This window comes from Natator depressus, chromosome 14, assembly GCF_965152275.1.
Source record: "Natator depressus isolate rNatDep1 chromosome 14, rNatDep2.hap1, whole genome shotgun sequence".
NCBI classification, from domain to species: Eukaryota; Metazoa; Chordata; order Testudines; family Cheloniidae; genus Natator; species Natator depressus.
The window spans coordinates 18,958,391-18,978,394 of NC_134247.1; the positions used below are offsets into that span (position 1 = coordinate 18,958,391).

The 20,004-nt window shown below is 42.8% G+C and overlaps 1 protein-coding gene and 1 pseudogene across 1 annotated transcript in view; both read left to right on the forward strand.

The window, feature by feature from the left end:
• LOC141998967 (urotensin-2 receptor-like) overlaps positions 1 to 20,004 on the forward strand; it is a 39,086-nt gene that overhangs the window by 12,144 nt on the left and 6,938 nt on the right. The gene's annotated exons all lie outside the window — the stretch shown is intronic.
• On the forward strand, positions 11,130 to 11,378 carry LOC141998815 (small nuclear ribonucleoprotein F pseudogene; annotated as a pseudogene).

A 20,004-nucleotide genomic window follows, 5' to 3' on the forward strand; every position in this document is an offset into this window, starting at 1 on the left:
GAGAGAGCTGGGGCTGTGGGGGCGCTGGAAGGGGGTGGATTGCAGAATCGGGAAGAGGGCCTTTAACCTATTCTTGCACAAGGGCCCTCTGGGACCTTCTTACGCCACTGAGTCACAGCTTCAGGGACATGCTCTGAGAGTGACTTCCAGCAAACTCATTGTAATTCAACCACCTTTTTTAATTTGGAACTGTTCATTTCACAGCTGAGAACCATCAGGACTGCAGCTGCGAACTATATCCTCACCAGGTTTTCTCTCGAGTAATTACTTTGCAGATTTGATTGAATATAATGTCATCCAAAAATGTAGAGGGGTGAAGACGGGGCAAGTGAGTTAACTCTTTGCATTGCAGGAGTGCCTGGGGGGAAGGGAAGAGGGAAACTGGGACACCTGTGCCTCTGAAAACTTCCCCCTCCGCACCTCGAGGAGGTCAAGGCCCTGTGAGCTTGTGCAGTGGATTTAGTTAACCTTTAAGAGTTGGGGTTGAAGTTTGCTCTCAGTTCACCCTGTCACAAATCCTGAGTGACTTCACAAGAGTTTCTGCAGCTTCACTCTAGCGTAAGGCTGTGTCTACTCTACCACTTCTGTCTATCGGCAAAACTGATGCTGCTCAGCAATGTAAATATTCCACCCCCTTGAGAGACATAAATTACGCCAGCTTAAGTACTAGTGTGCACAGCGCTATGTCGGCGGGAGACAGCTACCACTGCTCGTTGGGGGAAGTAGTTATGTCGATGGGAGAGCTTTCTTGGTACAGCCTTGCCGCTGTAAGATCGCTAGTTTAGACCTAGCCTGAGGCTATGTCTACCTTGGAAATTGAACGACAAAACTTTTGTCTTTCAGACGTGTTCAAAAAACAACAACCCTGAAAGACAAAAGTTTTGCCGTGACAAGTGCCAGTGTGAACAGCGTGTTGTCGGCAGAAGCACTCGCCTGCCAACGCAAACGCCGCTCATTGGGGGTAGCCGTTTTTTGTAGGCAGGAGAGGCGACAAACAGCGGCTACACTGCACGACTTTTAGCAGCACAGCTATGGCGACACAGCCACGTTGCTAGAAGCTGTGTAGCATAGACATAGCCTTAGGGAAAGCTGAACTTGGCCCTCGTCTTCAAATCTTATTTAGGTTTTGTGTAACAATGGGCGTGGGGATCTTGGCCACATCCATATTTTGTGTGCCCCCCCCCGTCTCCCACATCAAACAATTCAGTATCCGTTACATTCTCCCTTCAGGGCACAGCCATCGCAGATGGGCTCTCAGACAAGATCCCCTTAGAAAACCTGTGCAAGAGTAAAAGAGGTACTGCTAGAGGTACTGCGTGCACTACACCTGGCTGTCTCTCACTCCTTCTGCTCTCAGTATCTCGCTGATGTAGCTATCTTTACATCACCTGACACTGGGGCCCGGAGGCCAGCCCTCCTGACAATTCTAGCACGGGCTTACTATGTAATTATGTAGGTTTAGAATAAGATAGCCGATAGCCTTACAATATCTGAGCTAAAAAGAGACTTTTTTATTTAATGGTTAGAATAGAGGGCTATGGGGTCAGGACTCCTGGCTTCTGTTTCAAGCTCTGCCACTCACTTATTGGGTAACCTTGGACAAGTCCCTTAACCGCTCTGTGCCTCTATTTACCCATATATAAAATGGGGATGATTAATACTTCCCTGGTTTACAGGAGAGCTTTAAGACCTAATTAATGTCTGTAAAGTGCTTCGAGATCCTTGGATGAAAGGTGCTCAGTACAAAAGGACAAAGTGCTAAGTACAGAAGGACCAAGGCTTTAGGGATATCTCATGTTTCCATTAGCTATTAATGGACTGAAGAAGGAAACATTTGTGCACCAGAAGAGTTTATATACCACTTTTAAATTAATGGCAGCTACTCGGCTAAGAATATATTTCAGTCCACAAGGAATATAACAGCTATGCTTGGAAGGCTTGACGTAATTTTGCTGCTAAAAATATTTCTCAGTGCCATAGCATCAGTACAGTTTCTGGAACATCTCCCAGGGTAAGAACCTGCAATAGGAGGTGTAGAGGGAAGATCAAGTCTTGGTTCCTTGACTTCCAGCACCAGCTGTTTCAGCCTGTTTCTGATCACCTGTCTCCCAAGTCTAGCATGATGGGAGCTTTGTACCAACAGAGAACCATTTTCCCCTTTTTGGTTCTCTGATTTTCCCCAAAATCAATAGGGCTTTAACCATTGAAGCCTAGAAAATTCCCCGAAATTTTGAAACTGACCATACGTGGCAGACAGAGAGATGCTTTTGAACTGAGTGCAAGGTCTGTGCACTCTTGCCAATGAATGCCAGAAATTTTAACTTAAAATTTCCTTTTTCATTTTTTGCATAAAATTTACATACACGTGTGACTATCCCCCACTCCCCACGGAGGATAAGCAGCTGCTGGAAAGTCTGCTGCATCCCACAGACTCCCTGCTCTGCTCTTGCTTTGAGAGACTCTTGGGGATCTGAGTGCCGACTGTCATTCTGGCTGCTGAATTTAGTGTCTCCTTCAACAGTTTTGAGCAGGCTCTTCGGGGTTAAGTTGCTCTTTCATTTTGATGACAGTTTGTTTGGAGGGGAAACAAACAGTTCTTTTTCTCTCCCCTCCCCATGCACACTTTGGTTCCAGGAGTTTGCTTCATCTGTCAGGGAGAACTGATACAACCTCAGACTAACCCAAACCTCTACTGAAATAAAAAGCCTAGGATAGCCAAGTCCTGTTCCATGCGGTGCCCAGCTAGCCTCTCTGCACACCAGCGTCTCATTGAGTTTCCACTTGCCTGTTGGTGGTTATCACTGGATTTAAAGCAGATCTAGGACATGACAAAGAATGCTTCCTTCAGCAGGTCACCTTGAAGAGACCCAGAAAACAGTCCAATGCATGTATCCCAGGTTGTATCACAAAATAGCCAGGACGTTCATGCCATTTTATCAGAAAGACCCCATGCACTCCATAGCAAGTTGCATTTAAATTCTGCATCTAAGCCCCTACATTGTGTTACACTCCAGCAGGGCAGATTGCAACTGAGGGTGGTCCAATAAAAGATATTACCTCACCCACCTTGTCTCTGCAAATTCTGCAGAAGCCTACGTTACATTAAAAGATTTAATTAAATATGAAAATAGAATCAGTGCAATACGGGGGAGGGGGGTTATATTACGTCTATTTTGATGCTGTCCTCACGCATATTTTCAATATGTCAAAAGATATTTGTACTGACATGATACAAATGAATCACAGAAGCCAGAGGATTAATGTTGGCATTTAACTTTTCATGTTCAGGTTTCTGCGTTAACTGCTGGTTAAGACGGATAGACCACTGCAGCCCTCAGAACTATTGCTTTAGGCTGTCTGCAGACTTGGGGAGACAGCCCTGCATCAGTTTACGCACTGCTTTCAAGGTTATCACAATCATGAGCACTAGAAACTTTCTTTAAAAAATGAAAGCTGTGGTTCTGGAGCATGACTCTATGGCAGATTCCACAACCTGAGAATACACAGTACTCCGATCATAACCTGGGGCTAGAAAAGGATTTAGCCCGATGCAATTAGATCAACCGTTAAACCAGCAAACCTCTCTCACCTTTGGCAATCTTGATAGTGATGCTGAGTCTGCATGCCTTTTGCAAGGAGAGGGAGAAGGTAGCTGGGCTGCCACAGCAGCAAATCTGTAATGCGTGCCTGCTTTCTTTATTTCTAGCTAGCATGGCACACTGTTCCCTCGCTTGACAGCAAGGCCAGTTAATCCTGCCTGATGCTTTCATGCTGTGTTTGTCACTCGCTTGCTTTAGTGAAGGAACTGGTCCAACAATAACCCTGCGGCTATTCACTCCCATTGGACACACTATCTGGAAGTGGCCATTCCTTCACAAATCACCTTTGGAGACTGCCCCACAGAGAGCAGGAGAGGGGAGAAACTTGCAAGATTTGACTCTTGCATATGATGTTCCTTTGTATGTTGAGCGTGCACACATAATAGGACAAAATAGCATCTTAAGTGATTATTGGTGGAAGTGGGCATAGGGCATCTCTGCCAGGGTATGCAGATTTTTAATTTCTCTGAGAGGCCACAGTGCTTATGGCCATCTCACTGTCAGGATTGTTCTGGTTATCCCTGTCCTTTACTTACATACTGCTAGAGTTTTTTTTTTTTTTCCTCCTGCTGATAATAGCTCATCTTAACTAATTAGCCTCTCACAGTTTGTATGGTAACTTCCAACTTTTTTTTTTGTTTGTGTGTGTGTGTGTGTGTCTTACTATATGTTCCATTCTATGCATCCGATGAAGTGAGCTGTAGCTCACAAAAGCTTATGCTCTAATAAATTTTTTAGTCTCTAAGGTGCCACAAGTACTCCCATACTGCTAGATACTCTGTCTTCAAGTAACTCCACCTGCTGCACTAATCTTCATACTGTGCTAGTGTATAGCTAAGCAATGACTGGGTGAATTAAATTTTTATGGAGATTATCCATAGTGGATTTCATTGAGAATTCTGCCCTAGGAAGCTCTGCCTTTTTTTTTTTTTTTTTTTTTAAATTACCAAGAATATATTAGGGAAAATATGGCTGTGCTGTGGGTTGGGCTATGGCTTAGCCTGTGTGTGTGCCCATTTTAAATTCCTATTGACTCATACTCACTGCACTCCCGTGGGATCAGGAAGCAATGGCAAGATTCCCATTGACTTTAATGGAGCCAAAATTTCACCTCAGACATTTAAGATCTGAGGCTAAAAACTAACTGTCCAACAGATTTAATATGTCTCTGTAAAGGTACTTACTTGTAGTGCTCTAACTGCCATTAGGTGAGGGAAACTATAAAATGAAAGGAACTTGAAAAGAAGTCACAGTTACTCCCATTGCTAGAACATGTACTCAGCCAGACCCAACCCAGAAGCTCTATTTGTTTCTATTTCCAGGTAGTGTCTCTCGACTGTCTCTGTTACTGGGTATCTAAAGGAATAAAACAGCTGGTGCTTTTATTTTCCTCTTCCTCAGAAATACCTGGAATTCAAAGCTGAACAGTGGATGTGTGTTCTAAGCAGGACTGACAGCCTAGCCCAGCATAGTGGGTGGTTGTTAGAAGAAAGAGATACCCCTTCATGCAAACAGCCTACAAAATTTAAGTTCAGCCCTGAGATTTTTAAACTGGGAATGTCATAGAAGAAATACAGCCCCATGGCCAGTCCAACTAACTAGCATGAGTCAAGCCCCCAGATGTTTTTACTTCTTGGTGTGACATTCCACCATGAGAATGAATCATAATGCAACTGGAAATGTAAGGGTATTAAGAAAGGGCACCTGCACTGACAGCCTCCTTTGCCCCAGCCAGAATGCAGCTGATCAGCAGTTTTTCTCACACCCCCTACTCTTTTCACAATTGGACTATTGCTTTTGTATTGCATACAAGGAAGGTGTAATATATAAACCATCTGAGCTGCTATGAATGTTAAGCCCCAGCAGTGGTACCGTATGTCTTAAGAATTTAGTGGGGAAACAACACAGTAGAGATTCTTGAAAAAACAGCATTACTGACAGGGCCAGGGCATGAAAAGAGCAGGTGGAGCTACGCAGCAGCAACTCACTATCTCTGACTCGAGAAGAACATCAGAACTGCTACTTGCTCCTCGTTAAGGACTGTAATCGTTTTTTTAAAAACAAGAAAGCATGGAAATAGTATTGGGAAAGACACTGCTCTTCACAGAAAATGTCTAGTTTCTCTTTCCTCTCACATCCTAACTGGGACCCCTGTCTTGGAAAGCTCTAAAGCCTGTGGTTCAAACTCTATTTGTGTAGGAGACTGACTTCCCCATCTCACTATATAGGCTTTGGCTGGGGTATAAATTCTGGACCTTGGACGCACTTCAATGCACAGCAATTGGAAGTCACAGGCCTGGGAGACGAGTAACCAATTTAATAGCAAGCACCCTGGTGGATTACCATTTGCTGCCTGTCTTCTCTAACAGGAACTCAAAGGGGCAGGAAAAGGAGTGCTTCAAAATGCAGAAATCACTACCCAGAGGGAGGGCTCCACAAAGGGCAAGGATTATATATGGCCTTTGTAGTAACTGAACTTTTAGTTATTTACTACTTGTTTGGTGCCTTATTGTCACGTACCATGTCACTCGGTGGGAATATCAGCTTCTCTTCAGGATGTTGCTATTTCTTACCTTTGTTTCTCATCCTCCTTTCTTCCCTCGGTGTTTCCATCTCAACAGCAGCTCCTAGTTTCCTCCATGAACTCCAGTCCCACCCCACTCCTCATTCAGCTGCTAAAATTATGGGCAATTAAACTGTTTATTTATATTTGATATTTAGTGTCATTATCCGATGTTAGAGTTTAACCCCCAATGAAATTTTTAGGGACCAGGGAAATTTTGCACCTCTCCCAGCTATTGTTTCAGACGGCGTGCAGACCCTAGAAGATAACACTTCATTGATTTAACCAAGTATCTTTGCAGGCATGTGAGCTAGAGTCTTAGGGCTGTTCTACGTTAGATAAGTTGCACCAGCATAATTCTATTGAAATTCATGCTGGTTACACTGGTGCAAATCCTTAATGCTGATGCACTTAAACTGGTTTAAACCTCACTTATTTTGATTTAGCTAAAAAGTTGGTAAAAGACTGAATCTAAACTCATCTAAATGCATCGAGATATAGTGTATCTAGAATCCCTGGTGTTGTACTGATGTGACTTTCTAATGTAGATAACCCCTTTAATTTTTCCCTTTTTCCAACCAAAAGCTTAGCTTCTGCAGAGTCCAAATAGGTGGGCCATGTAAATACGTCTCCAAGGGTGGGTGTTTGGCACCTAGGCTCAAAAATTTGATGCAGAGCTCTGTTATGGAGTTCCCCTATCTCTATTTCAGTGAGTACGACTGTTGATGTGGGTTGTTGTTGGTGTTTTTGCAGGCTTAATGAGGCTTCCTGGAAGGTGCTATATAAAGATTTCTTGTGATGCAAAGTAGAGCTGAAAAATCAGCTTTACTGTTAGGAAATATTAGAAAGTTTCACTTTTTTGCTGTAAAGTCTATAATAGCCTTTAAAGCATCGAGTTCTGGACACTGATCTTATTTGAGAGGTGTTGAATCTTATAGAGGAAGCTTTACCCCATTCGATTTCTCTAGAGTTTACCTTTCTTTATGTTTTCTTCTTAAAATGTGTGGTGGAGTGGGTTTGGGTTTTTTCAGTTCTCAGCTATTTGACTTAGGCATGAGGGCAGGGCGGATAAAAATAAATGAGGTTTTGAAAAATCCAAAAAATCAGATTTTTTATTTAAATTGGATTTTTTTATTTTGTTGTTTAAAATATTTTCTTCTTTTTAAAAATAAACCTATTTAAAATAAAATCTGAATTTAATACAAAATTTGTTAAGGCCTAAATTTATAATCTCTTAAAACATCTTAAATAAAAAATAAATATTCTGAATCCATGAGCTTCTGTCAAAAGTTTTGAGTTAAAGGTTGCTTTTCTGCATAAAAAACAAATCAGGAGAAAACCCTCTAAGTTTTTAGTTAGACTTTTATAAATATGGCACAACAGGTCATGTATTGTATTAAGGGTTCTAGTTAATAATAAATTTATTTGCTGTTTTGTGTGTTTAATTAAATTCCATTTACTATCCTATTGAAGCTTAACAGAAATCATGAATAAAAGTTAATTACCTAGTAAATGAGCAATATATCATTCACCATTTTCTAACATACTAAAAATGTACAATTAGTAAGAATCTGAAAATATTAAACTATATAATTGCTTAAATAAATCCACTTGGTGATTTAAATCGCCTTGATTTCAAACCAATCTACCCTGCATAATGGACTTTATTTTTCAGCATGTGAACAGCTGGTGGTTTAGGAAGCTGCAACCGGTGACAGCAGTATTGGAATAGATAGTAATTACATGCTAAACTCATTTTAATTGGTCTGTTATTGAATAATTTGGAAAACTGAGTGTGTGTGTGGGGGGAACATTTGGTTAATTAAGAGTTGGTTTAATCCTTACTAAATGTACTTGTCCAAAACAGAGCTTACCTTACTACACAGCTTTCAGAGTCCCTGCTTTCCAAGGCTTTCAACTGGGAAATCATATTCTTAATCTATTCTACAGCTTTAAATTTTCAAGATGGCCCCTTCCTGTTTGACTGGTTTATATTCATATTTTAAGATGGTTAGGCCCTGATTCTCCATTACATCTGAGCTCTGTTTGGATGGAGTCAGCATAGCAGAACTCTGCTCCCACCTTCCCCGGACCTGCTCACAACCCCAACACCCCTTCCTTCCCCTTATGTCAGGAGAAAGACGACAGCTGGTGTTGGAGGTAGCTCTGCAGAGTTCCCCTGCACAGGTTTGGCTGCTTTAAGTCCGCTCTGCACTATTTACATGGTCTTAGTGGACCACAGAGTCCAGCCTATAAGGGGTGTTGGAGTTGTGAGTAGGTCAGGGGAAGGTGAGAGCAGAGTTAAATATGAAGGAAACATCAATTAGTCTGGATAAACCGCTAGAAAATATATACGGTCAGATCCTCCACTGGCATAGCTTCACCAAGTTCCATGGAGCAACACTGATTTATACCAGCTGAGGATCTGGCTCATACACTGTAGAACAATCCTATCCTAACAGAAGGATGGACACTAGATAGCCTAATAGAAGCTAGAGATGGGAACAGACCTATAATTCTTGACCCTCAGACTCTGATGCAATTAACTCTTACTTGCACAACAGTTTTGTATATGCATTGCTAGTGGCTACAGCTATAAGGATGTGTGCAAACAAACTTCTCTTATGTAGTACGTAGTGAGAATCAGGGGCTGTTGCATTGCAACAGACCACATGGGATAATTTTATCCTTCAGCTACCTAACATCACTTAATCATTTTTCTTCTTGGGAAGTAATTTTTAAAGTAAGATTCAAAGTCTAAAATTATATCCCATCATCCTCCAGAAGTATCTTCTGTGAGAGGCCTTCACAGCCACGTATGCAGCTGAAGTCTTGTTTTACTGAATGATTATATGGTGAGAAAATAAACTCCAGGCAGAATGAGCGAAGTAGGAGACTAACCGAGTCCTGTGAGCTAGATCACAGGGAAAGGCTTTATAGACTTTGCACTCTTTTTATTATTGCTGAACTAATCCAACACACTGACATCTCTCTCGAGGTTGCAAAGAAGTAATGCTTAGGGAACTAGTTTCACATCAGAAGGATGTCTTCAGGGGACTTCCTGGAGCTTAGGGGAGTCTGCTAGTTGTGGCTGGGCTGAAAGGAGAGGATGGGGTTTCTAGGTTCAGGGCCTATACTGTGATTCTTGCCTGCTGTGTGTTGCAACTGTTCACCACTGCTCCTGCTCTTGAAACCTTTTGACTTCCTAAGGCAATCTGCAACAGAGGCTTGGAGCACAGAGGTTCTAGCATGGAGTCCAGCAGTGGCAGTGGAATCAGGGGGGAAGGAGGGGCTAATACCCCGCAATAGAAATATTTGGAAGGGCACCTAATGTATTGTGTCTGCCCCCCCACAAAAAAGTTTTCTGCCTCCACAATATCCCACAAAGGTGAGAGCAGGATTTGGCTCGGTTTCTGCCTCTGCGCACATGCACGTGGAGGGAGGGGGTGTGGAGGTGAGGGCAGGCTGTGGGACCCAGATAGGTTCTGGAGCACTTGGTGCTGGCCACCAGGGAGCAGGTAGCAAAATCTGTCCTCTCCCTGCCTTCCAGCCACTGCGGGTTCTGGAGGAGACACATGGCCTGGGGGAAGGGCAGGAGCACATGTGCTAGCTGTTGGGCAGGGGTGGGGGACATGGCACCAGCACCTAGGGGGCAGGGGAGCATCAGTGCACAGGATGCCAGCTACCAGGGGAGGGCACGGAAAGAGAGCACAGGGCTCCAGCTGTAGTAGGAACTGGGATGCCCCTTGCCAGCCTGGAGCTACCCCCAACTGCTTGCTGAGTCTCAGTAGCTCCCCTCACACCCTCTTTGCCCCCCGCCCCATTCACACCAAGGTTCTGTCCCCCCTTGGAGTCCAGAGTGGCTCCATGCAGGGAATGCTACCAGTGGCAAAGGCAAGGCAGGGATGGCACATGAGACTTTCTGCCTAGTAATCAGGGCTCTTCCAGCATTCAGACAAGCCACAGGGAGTGAAAGGAAGGAGGAGTAGCCAGGGCTGATTATGTCGGGTGGGGCGTGGGTTGGTAGAGAAAGATGTTCAGAATTAATCTCTTCAGCTTGCCAACCCATGACTACAAATCTCACAATACTTGCTGTGGGTTTTTCTTAAAGCCCCAGCTCCTAGTGTGACAGAGGCGAGACTTTGGAAGCATGGACATTTCAAAAGACTACTGATGTGCCACCAGGATTAGTCAAACTTTTGTATCTATAAATGTTCTCTGAGCTAGGGATTGTTTTCTAATGCAGGGGCAGGGGTACTCAACTTCCCACAAAGGACTAAAATTAATGTTTGTGTGGGAGTAATCAGTGCAGATCTTGGCACAGGTAAAAAACTCCAGAGAAGTGCCACCCTGTGGAGGAATTGCACAGACTGACTCAGACCGGGTTCAAGAGGCCCAGGAGACAAAGAAAGAGTTTGGGGAATAAAGAGAAAATCTGGACTGCCTATGGGTCCCTCATTTTGATCCAAAAACTGACATAAGATTGTAACCCAGAGGACAAAATCCTGCTGCAAGGGTTTGAAGGATTGGGACCTGCAGGGGTCTCCCTATGGAAAGTGGGTGACACCTAGTATGCAGGTGTATAGGCTGTTTATTGTTTTATGTTTTCTTTCTAATCCTTTTGTCCTAAAATAAATGTTCTGTGCTCTGTGAAAGCTGGCTGGGCATTGGTAACCCTGTTATTGCCTATAAGAGACAGCAAACCACAGGTGTTGGACTAAGGTCATACCTGCTGGGATAGTCACAGTAAATGGCAGGGAGGACTGCAAGTCTAAATTCTTGGTCTGTAGGGAGAGGGACAGGAGTTCCATCCAATAGCAAGGTGACAGCTGAAGGCCTGAGACTTAAAGGGGAGCCCCTGAGCAGACCACGGATGGGGAAGATGCGCAGTTAACTTCAGAGGGCGCACATGCGGCCCTGCGAGTAATTTTTGTTTTTACCGCTGCCTTGTGCCAGGCCACGGTACCATGAGCTTGCCCCTGAACCCCAAGACCTTCCTGAACAGGCTGATGGGGAAGCTGGTGATGGTGAAGCTGAAGTGGGGGATGGAGTACAAGGGCTACCTGGTGTCTGTCGATGGCTACATGAACATGCAGCTTGCAAACACAGAAGAATACATAGATGGTGCATTGTCAGGACACCTTGGTGAAGTTTTGATAAGATGTAACAATGTCCTGTACATCAGAGGAGTAGAAGAAGAAGAAGATGATGAATAAGTTTGTATATTTCTGGAAAATAAAGATCAGTTTTTCCACACACACAAAAAAACCCTCCAGAATTGTAACACTGATGTCAGGTGATGTGAGAATCCTGACATAAAAAAAATCTACCCCTCCTGATTGCAGAAAGAAGCTCAAACATGAACGCAAAGGCTCAAACCAAAAGGGAAATAAAAAGAACCCTCAACTTATCATTGGGCTTAAAAACTACGATTATTTTAAATGGTTGGGCTTTGCAACATCCTAAGGTTTGATAATAAAGATGTTATTACACTGAGATTGAAACGCTACCACACCAAAGTATCTGCAAACATTTAAGAAAACTCACTCAGGCTATTAACTGAAAGGATTTAATTTCTGGATTCTTCAAAAAGTTTCTCAAACTTCTTTTCACGACAGTGAAGTCCCCCTAAATTGCACTGTATTACTAACTCCACAGAAGCAGCAAGGTGTAGAGGAAAGAAAATCCAAAAGGACAGCTGACAGTGCACACAACTTCTTGGCAATGAAGAGACAGTTGGCATGCCAGTGGCTTTAAGTACTTAACTAACTAGCAGGCTCTCTCTCTACTACAGATTACAAATCCAAAATACTCTGCCTGCCTGAGACTTTGTTTGCCACATTCTACATCAAATCTACTTTCTATAGATACACTATGCAAAAAAAATCTGAGAGGAATAAGGTGCATCATTGTAAGAATGTGTGTTCAGACTCAGAATAGCATCTGCATGATCCGCCATATAACTTTAGTAGTCAGAGCAAACTTCTAGGACTAAGACTTTGATGGCACTATCCAAGACCTCCCTCCCTCCCACCTATTCAGTTATGAATGCTTTAATCCAACGTGGTGCTTAAGCTGCTCCAAACTCAAATTCGCCCATGATGGTCTCCATCTCCCATGGATGTCAACATAAACAGAGGATACTAAGCAACTTACAAGATGAGACTGTCAGAGCGTGCACCACAAAATGAGGTATGCTCAACATAGAGGCTCCTATATGGGAAACCTAGAGTACTAGCAAAAACAAAGCCTGCAGTACCAGGATTGGTGTACATACCAGTGGCTGAAAGTAAGTGAGGACCAGATTCTCACCTGCAACTACCAGTAGGGTCTTGTTCAGTAGGAGAGAGCCACTGGCCTCTGAGCCTGAGCAAAGTGGGAACTCCACACCTGGTGCAGCTTTTCAACAGCAAGGTTTGGGCAGGCTATAGAACCACTTCCATTTGGCCCTCAAGACACTTTATGGAGTACTGTGAAGTATGGAGTACTCTGTCATCCTGTAGAACTTCCAACCAGATTCACTGAGGCACCCCACATTGGCTCTGAGTGGAGATGAGTCTTGAAAGCTCCCAGCAAAGCCTGTCTGCCTTATGACTCCCAGCCAGATTCCTGCCACTAAGGAAAATACATGGATAAAACGTTGGTTTTTCCTTGGGTGGGAGGATGAGTGTGAAGGCAGCTCCCCCTTCAATGTAAGATGATGCAGCTTGTGCCCTCCTCTGAAAGCTTCCTTACGAGTAAAAACCCTTTGGAAGGAGGTGCTTGTTTACAGCTCTTAGTAATGGCTGCCAGCCAGTTTATTGCTAGTCAGACTAGTGCAGCTGTTCTCATTCTGAGGTGGAGGTAAATTGGAGATGTCTAGGAGCAAAAAAAAAGTAGAACCAATGACAAAGTCCTTCACTCTCCATCTGCAGATTGATCACCTTTGTATTTTGAGGGTGAAAGACTGTTTTGAACTTCCAAGAGAAAAGATCAAAATGGACCCTACAATTGACAAGAGACTGGGGCCGATCTCAAACTACTCCGATCTTCTGATCTTGGACGTCTGAAATACAAAGGTGGATCAGTCCACACTAAACAATGCCCCTGACCAAGAGAGGGTGACTTGTTTATTTTAGACTGGAGAGTGCGTGTCTCTAAAGAAATGGGGACACACGCGTGGAGGGAAAGCCCACATGCACCATTTATATACATTCACAATATATTGTGTGTTTTTCCCTTTAAACTCCAACTTCTTCCAGAATAAAATCTTAAAATAAATGCTGTGAAATGAAAGAACTGCCAAAGCAAGTTAATTTGAAAACCTGAGAACCTTGACAGTATCCCTATAGCAAAGCAGAGTCATGTCAGCTCAGCTGGTTACAAAATTTCTGAATGGAATAGAATTCAAACCTCTTGAGGACTGTAACATTTTCATTGCTTTGTTTTAAGTACTAAAAAGTCTCAAACTAGAATTTTTTTTTGCCACTCAAAACCATCACTTTCCCTGCACATCACCTCAGAACAATTATCATTTGTATTGCCAATAGGTTTGGAAGAGGCATAGGCTGAGATAGGATAAGATTAGGCAAGCTTGTAGTACCTCCCCACTCTTCTCTCTGTCCACAGAAAATAACATTACCTGCCTCTATGTCAGTAGCTTGGTGAAGCTCATGTTACACGAGCCAGGCCTGATGGAACTTATATTGTATTTCAGAAACCCATAACCCCACAAAGAAAGCTACATGAGCAAAGTTAGCTTAGATTTATACACCCAAAAAGAGTATCTACCTCATGTTCCAAGATCCTAACATAACTAAAAAATACTCCAGAGCTCAATGCACCGTACTCCTAACTAGCAACCCAGGGACAGTACAAACCTTAAGCATTCTTCCCAATTCTGTCCCACTTTCAAATCCCTGGGAAAGAAAGATTTGCTTTGCAGCATGCCCTTAAGGCATCATACTTGGGCTAATTTGGACTGGCAGCCGCTTCATAGGTCTTCTCAACAAGACTTCAGCGTGAGCACCCTACTGATTTTAACTGTGGCCATGTGGAGCTGGGAGGGAGGCAGACACAGGTATGTCCAAGGCTGGGTGACTCTTCCCACTTGCTCACAACTGCAGCTGCGGCCCATTCCCTGACTTCTGAGAGTGGGTTTGGAGGAAATAAGGCTCAGTGACCCTGATCAGCAGTTGTCCACATAGAGAAACTACTCCCACCCCTTTTTTTCCATTCTGGCAAAGGGAATAGAGGACAAAGTCAAAAAGCAACTTGGAGTCTGAGCCCAGGCCCCCTCTGGCATCTTCGCATCTGCCTTTGCTCAGGCCCCTGCAAATCACAAGGCTGGCCTGACTCAAGGGAAAAATAATTAGCTTAGAACTGTGTGTCATTAAGTTACTTCCCTGCAGGATTCAGACATGGGAAATGCTTTTTGATTATAGCCCCTCTGTACGTGCTTAATGGTAAGGAGTGTCTAATTCAGGGAAGATTAGCAGAGGAAGAAGTTTTAATTGCTGACTCTGAGGCCTAGATAAATATCCCAGCAAAGGCTCCGAAACATGTTTAACTTGCCTTGAAAGTGATAATGTCTGCAGCACACAGGGATTAATTGGATCACAAACCACCTGCAGGAGCCAAAATGCATTTAGAAAACGAAGCTGAGAGGCTCCAAGTTCCAGTTCTTGAGATAAAAATATCAAATTCAAGGGCAGCATTTAGCTACAAGGAAGCTATTAGACTGTGAAGCTCTCGGCACTAATAAATGTAATACCTCTGGGTGCTTTCATCACAGATTGAGCAGCACATGCTTATAAGAAGGTTGTATGGTCTTCAGTTTGATGCAAGCGAAGCATTGATGAGCAATTCCCATACAATGTTACCCTATGGCTTCGGCAGAGGCATGGAAAGTGGGGAGCTTGAGGCTTCCTGTCTGTAGCTAGACTCTTCTGCCATTCAGGCAGGCTACATGGGCCATTAGGAAGGGAAGAGGACTGGGGAGAGGCCAGAGCTCAGGTTATTATGGGGGTATGAGCAAGTAGATAAAGGTGTTTGGGACAAATACCTCTGTGAAGAACACTGAGGACTAGGACCCATGAAATTATTTATCCATAGTGTCCTAAGACTGTAAAATGTTACACTAAGGAACAAGATTATTCTTGTAGACTTTTTTCTATCACACCAAAAATACCAACCAAACCCCCAATCAGAAAATGTTTATCCTGTGAGCACCTAAAAGGGTTTTTAGGGGGGCAGTCAGCGTGTATGTATTACATGCTCATGTTTCATTTTTGTAGTCTGTTTTCAGACTCTCCCCCTAGGAGCTTAAAACCAAAGACAACACAATTGAGATATAAGATGCAGCAGCAGATCCAGAAGGAAGTTTAATTTAAAAATAAAACAACAAAAACTAATAGAGAAACCCCAGCATTTTCCTCAGGTGGCTTAGCATTGAGCTTGGCATGTTCACTGTAACAAGTTAACCAAGTGCTCACCTACCACACCTATGTGAGTGAGGGATGGATAGATTAGATAGATGATACTGAGTTGTGGGTCTTGTGGAAGAAGCAAGTTTTGTGAAAGGATTTGAAAAAAGAGAACCTAGCTGCCTGGGATACAGTTATTTCTGATTACTTGCATTAGTTTTCTCTTTTACTAACAGTAAAGCTGATGACAAAAATGGACTTGTAGAGTTAGACAATGATATGGAACCTTGAGACTGGGTGAGTTTTCTTTAGCTGCTTTCCGCCTAGTAATTTATTACTCTTGCTCGCATTATTGGTTGCTGTCATCTCTCTATAAGAGGCAGCAGGCAAGATTCTCTGTTATAATTCTTTTCTGGGAGTCAGGCATCCCAGGGAATTTTTCTTCTTATTGTTCTACTGAAAAGTAAGCAGAAAATCCAAGGAATTTACAGTTGGCAGTTATGCTCTAGATTTTTGATGGATCGGACTGTAATATATAAAGCAACTGAAACAGACTAGAAATACTTTGAATATAGTAACTTTGTTTCATCTCCTTTGAACTGAGAACTGCAGGGACTACACTAAACAAACTGAAAGGTGATCTATTTTTATTGCAGTGTCTGTAAATACTGAATCCTCTGCAGAATGCTGTTTAACTTTTCATACTCCGTACTCAGTGACTCTCATCTAGAACAATAATACATAAGGGGGACTCTGAGGATGTGCCACCTTCTCAGAAATGATTGTCCTGGGAAACAAATAAGAGCTAAGAAATTACTCATCTGCTGGTAAGGAAGAAGGTGCGGCAATGAGATGCAAAATGGCCATTTTAGGGCTTCTGTTGTTTGTGTGCTGTTTCCTCCCTTTCTCCCCCCCATTTAAAGGGCCAGCAGCCAAAGGAATATGCTGGGAAAGACTCCTATGAGAGTGTGAATCCACACTGGTGAGTCTGGGGACAGAGGGAAGGTGCAACAAGCCAATCACAGAGAAGGAAATTATCTAGTTTTTGTAAAGTCATCATCATGGTGTATCACCAAGGGAAACTGCTTAAAATAATAAAAAAATGACTATATACAACACCTAGATGAACATGTGACGGCCAAATCATGCCTCTCCAACCTCTTTGCACGTGCAATAAGAGAACAGAAAAAGGCAAACCAGATTCTTCCTGCATGTAATAATTTCCACCATCACATCAAACACTATTATTTTTCCTTTTGGTCTAGTAACAGAGTATCTCTGTCACAAAGGCATGCTGTGATTTGGGGCACAGGCTCTTACTACACTGATACCAATGGGTCCTCTGCTTGAAATGAAGAGTGTGAAGTCTATTTCATTCAGAAGTGCATTAGTAACACTTAACTGAGAAGCTGACTATGCCCAGAAAGCCCAGAAAGTTGTGAACATGACCATAATTTGTTTCGACACTGTAATTTATGGGCATCAAATACTGAGAAAATATTAAGATAATGTAACGGCAGGTAAAAATGATCTCCCCTTTATCACTATTTCCATGACAAAACAGGAAATAACAGGTCAGTGCAAAATGGAAGTAAATTTAGGTCTGAAACAAAGGATGTTCGTTGAGGGATGGTCAATACTTGTAATGGAAGGAAAATAATAAGGTACCTGGAAAACTGAAGGAAGCTAGCTAAAAAGCACACCATGGCAAAGAATGAAAAACCTTGTTAAAATAAAAAAGCGGAGTGACACTCAGTAATCTTTCCCTCAACTATATAAAGCCCTTTCAAAGAGGATGAATGGGTTACATTGGCTGAGTGGGTTCAGACAATATTACTAGTATATTAAAAACGCAAACTTCTTTGAGTATGATTGGGAAAATAAGCTGTGTGCAAGGAGATTGCAATGATTGCACAGTTCAGTAATTGATACAAAAGATGGAGTGAGAGAGAGTCCTGTGGAGGAAGAACACAGCTTGATTTTCTTAGATGCTGGAGATTGGAGAAGGAAATGCAGTAATTGCATTGTTAGACCAGAACTCCCTTTTTAAAAGGTAGGTGTGGAGCCAACTAAGACCTCACAATAACATAGGATCAGAATAAAATCTATAAAAATAAACTACATAACCTTTTAAAAAGCTGTCCCTCCCCCCAGTTCAGTTTCACAGACCATGTACATTTAGTAAATTAATGGTACTACCTTAAAATGAGAATTAATTTCACAAGTAGGCACCATCACTCACTACTAGCCCCATTTAGTTTTGGGGATTCCATATTAAAAGGATCGATCCTGATCGCCCTGAAGTCAATGGAAGCCATATTGGGCCCTAAATTACAAACTTAGGGGAATATATATGGCCTTCACTCTGCCCATGGAAAGTCCAGTGGTGTCAATAGGAGTTATGCTGATGAGTCAAGATGCTAGTTAAGGTCTTCGATGTGTCGGGAAGTTGCTTATGCGGCCTCAATCAGCTGCGCAAGAGTCAAACTCTTATTTGTCATAATGTTCCTACATTTCCGTTACGCACGTATGTAAATTTAAGGACCTGATCCTGCAAACATTTTCAGTACATGAGTGGTCCCATAGTGGGACTAGGGCTTATTTCTGTATGAAAGTTATACAAAATTATCACAAAACATTTCAGTTAATGGATATTCACACTGTGTATACAAATAAGTAAGATGTAGGTTGCAATATGTGCTGCTGGGGTAATGTTTGAGGGGTGTAATAATTTAGGCACTTTTTGGAGGAGTGAGCAAATGACTGAGCACGGTGGGGATTCAGTAAGCAGGATTTAATGAAGAGACATTTAGCTGTATAGGTAGGGCCCTACCAAATTCACGGCCATGAAAAATGCATCATGGACCATGAAATCTGGTCTCCTCCCATGAGATCTGGTCTTTTGTGTGCTTTTATCTTATACTATACAGATTTCATGGAGGAGACCAGCATTTCTCAAATTGGGGGTCTTGACCCAAAAGGGAGTTGTAAGGGGCTTGGAAGGTTATTTTAGGGGGGGTCACAGTATTGCCACCCTTAATTTTGTGCTGCCTTCAGAGCTGGGCAGCCAGAGCAGCAGCTGTTGGCTGGGCCCCAGCTCTGAAGGCAGTGCCCTACCAGCAGCAGGGCAGAAGTAAGCAGTACCACACCATGCCACCCTGACCTTTGCGCTGCTGCCTTCAGAGCTGGGTGGCCAGAGGGCGGCGGCTGATGACTGAGGAGCCAACTCTGCAGGCAGCAACACAGAAGTAAGGGTAGCAGCACCGCAACATCCCTTACTATAACCTTGTGGACAACTCCCCACCCCCGACTCCTTTTTGGGTCAGGACCCCTACAATTACAATACCATAAAACTTTAGATTTAAATAGCTGAAATCAGGAAATTTATGATTTTTTAAATCCTATGACCGTGATATTGACCAAAATGGATGGACTATGGATTTGGTAGGGCCCTAAGTATAGGCCAGGAAAAAGAAACTAATCTTGTCATCTTCCTTTGGCCAGTCCTGGAACCTTAAAGACAAACCTCTAGCATGACCACATGGAAGGTGGCCAACTGTGATGGACACAAGTGAGTGTGCCCATGCACTAACATCACATGGGTGTAGGCACTTCAGGACTGAACAGCTGACAGTTAATAGGAAGCTGGTCATACGAAGAATCTTACAGTTCTGGGTGTCTTGTTACAGGTTTAACACCAAGTGGAAAGACAGGGGAATTAGTCGTCAGCTCAATAGGAGAGTTTAGGAAATGGAAGATAAGGCAATTTATAAAAGTGTTCATAGCTATTTGGCAAAAGCATATAGGCACTTACCTGGAGATCCCATACCATTCCCATGATGTGAATCAATTAGCTGGATTTCCTCCCTGTTGTCATTATTTTCAGATAATTAGCTTCAGCAAGCACAGATGAGCCTGACTCTGAATCAGGCTACAATGAGCAGCAGCTGTCAGATGTATCTGTTGTTCATAGAGCAAATCACTCATCTCTCTGGATGAAAGCAGTAAATATACAAGATATTTTATTAAATGGTCATTTTGTTTAGAAAATGTAATGGCTATTTGCTCTAAAGCTTTCTAAAGAGTTTTGATAGCTGGGTATAAATAAATGTAATTTAGATGCACTCACAATTCTATCTCTGTTTGAGCACCAGACAAACCTTAGTAGTGCCTCAGTTAGATCCTAATTTCCAGCAACCATTTCCAGTGCTATTCCCAGAGTCTGCGAGAGGAAAGGAAGAATGGGAATGTTGAGAGAAGTCTTCCCAACCCACGCTTTTTAAAAGATCACATAATTAGGTATTTAAGAATAACTGTGTTTGTGGGTGACCGCAAATATGGCACCATAATTTTAGCTCCAATGAAAACAAAGTCATTTTTATCTCTTGGAAAAAGGCAAAGTTATTGGGGAAAGAAACTCAGATACTGAAAAGTATTA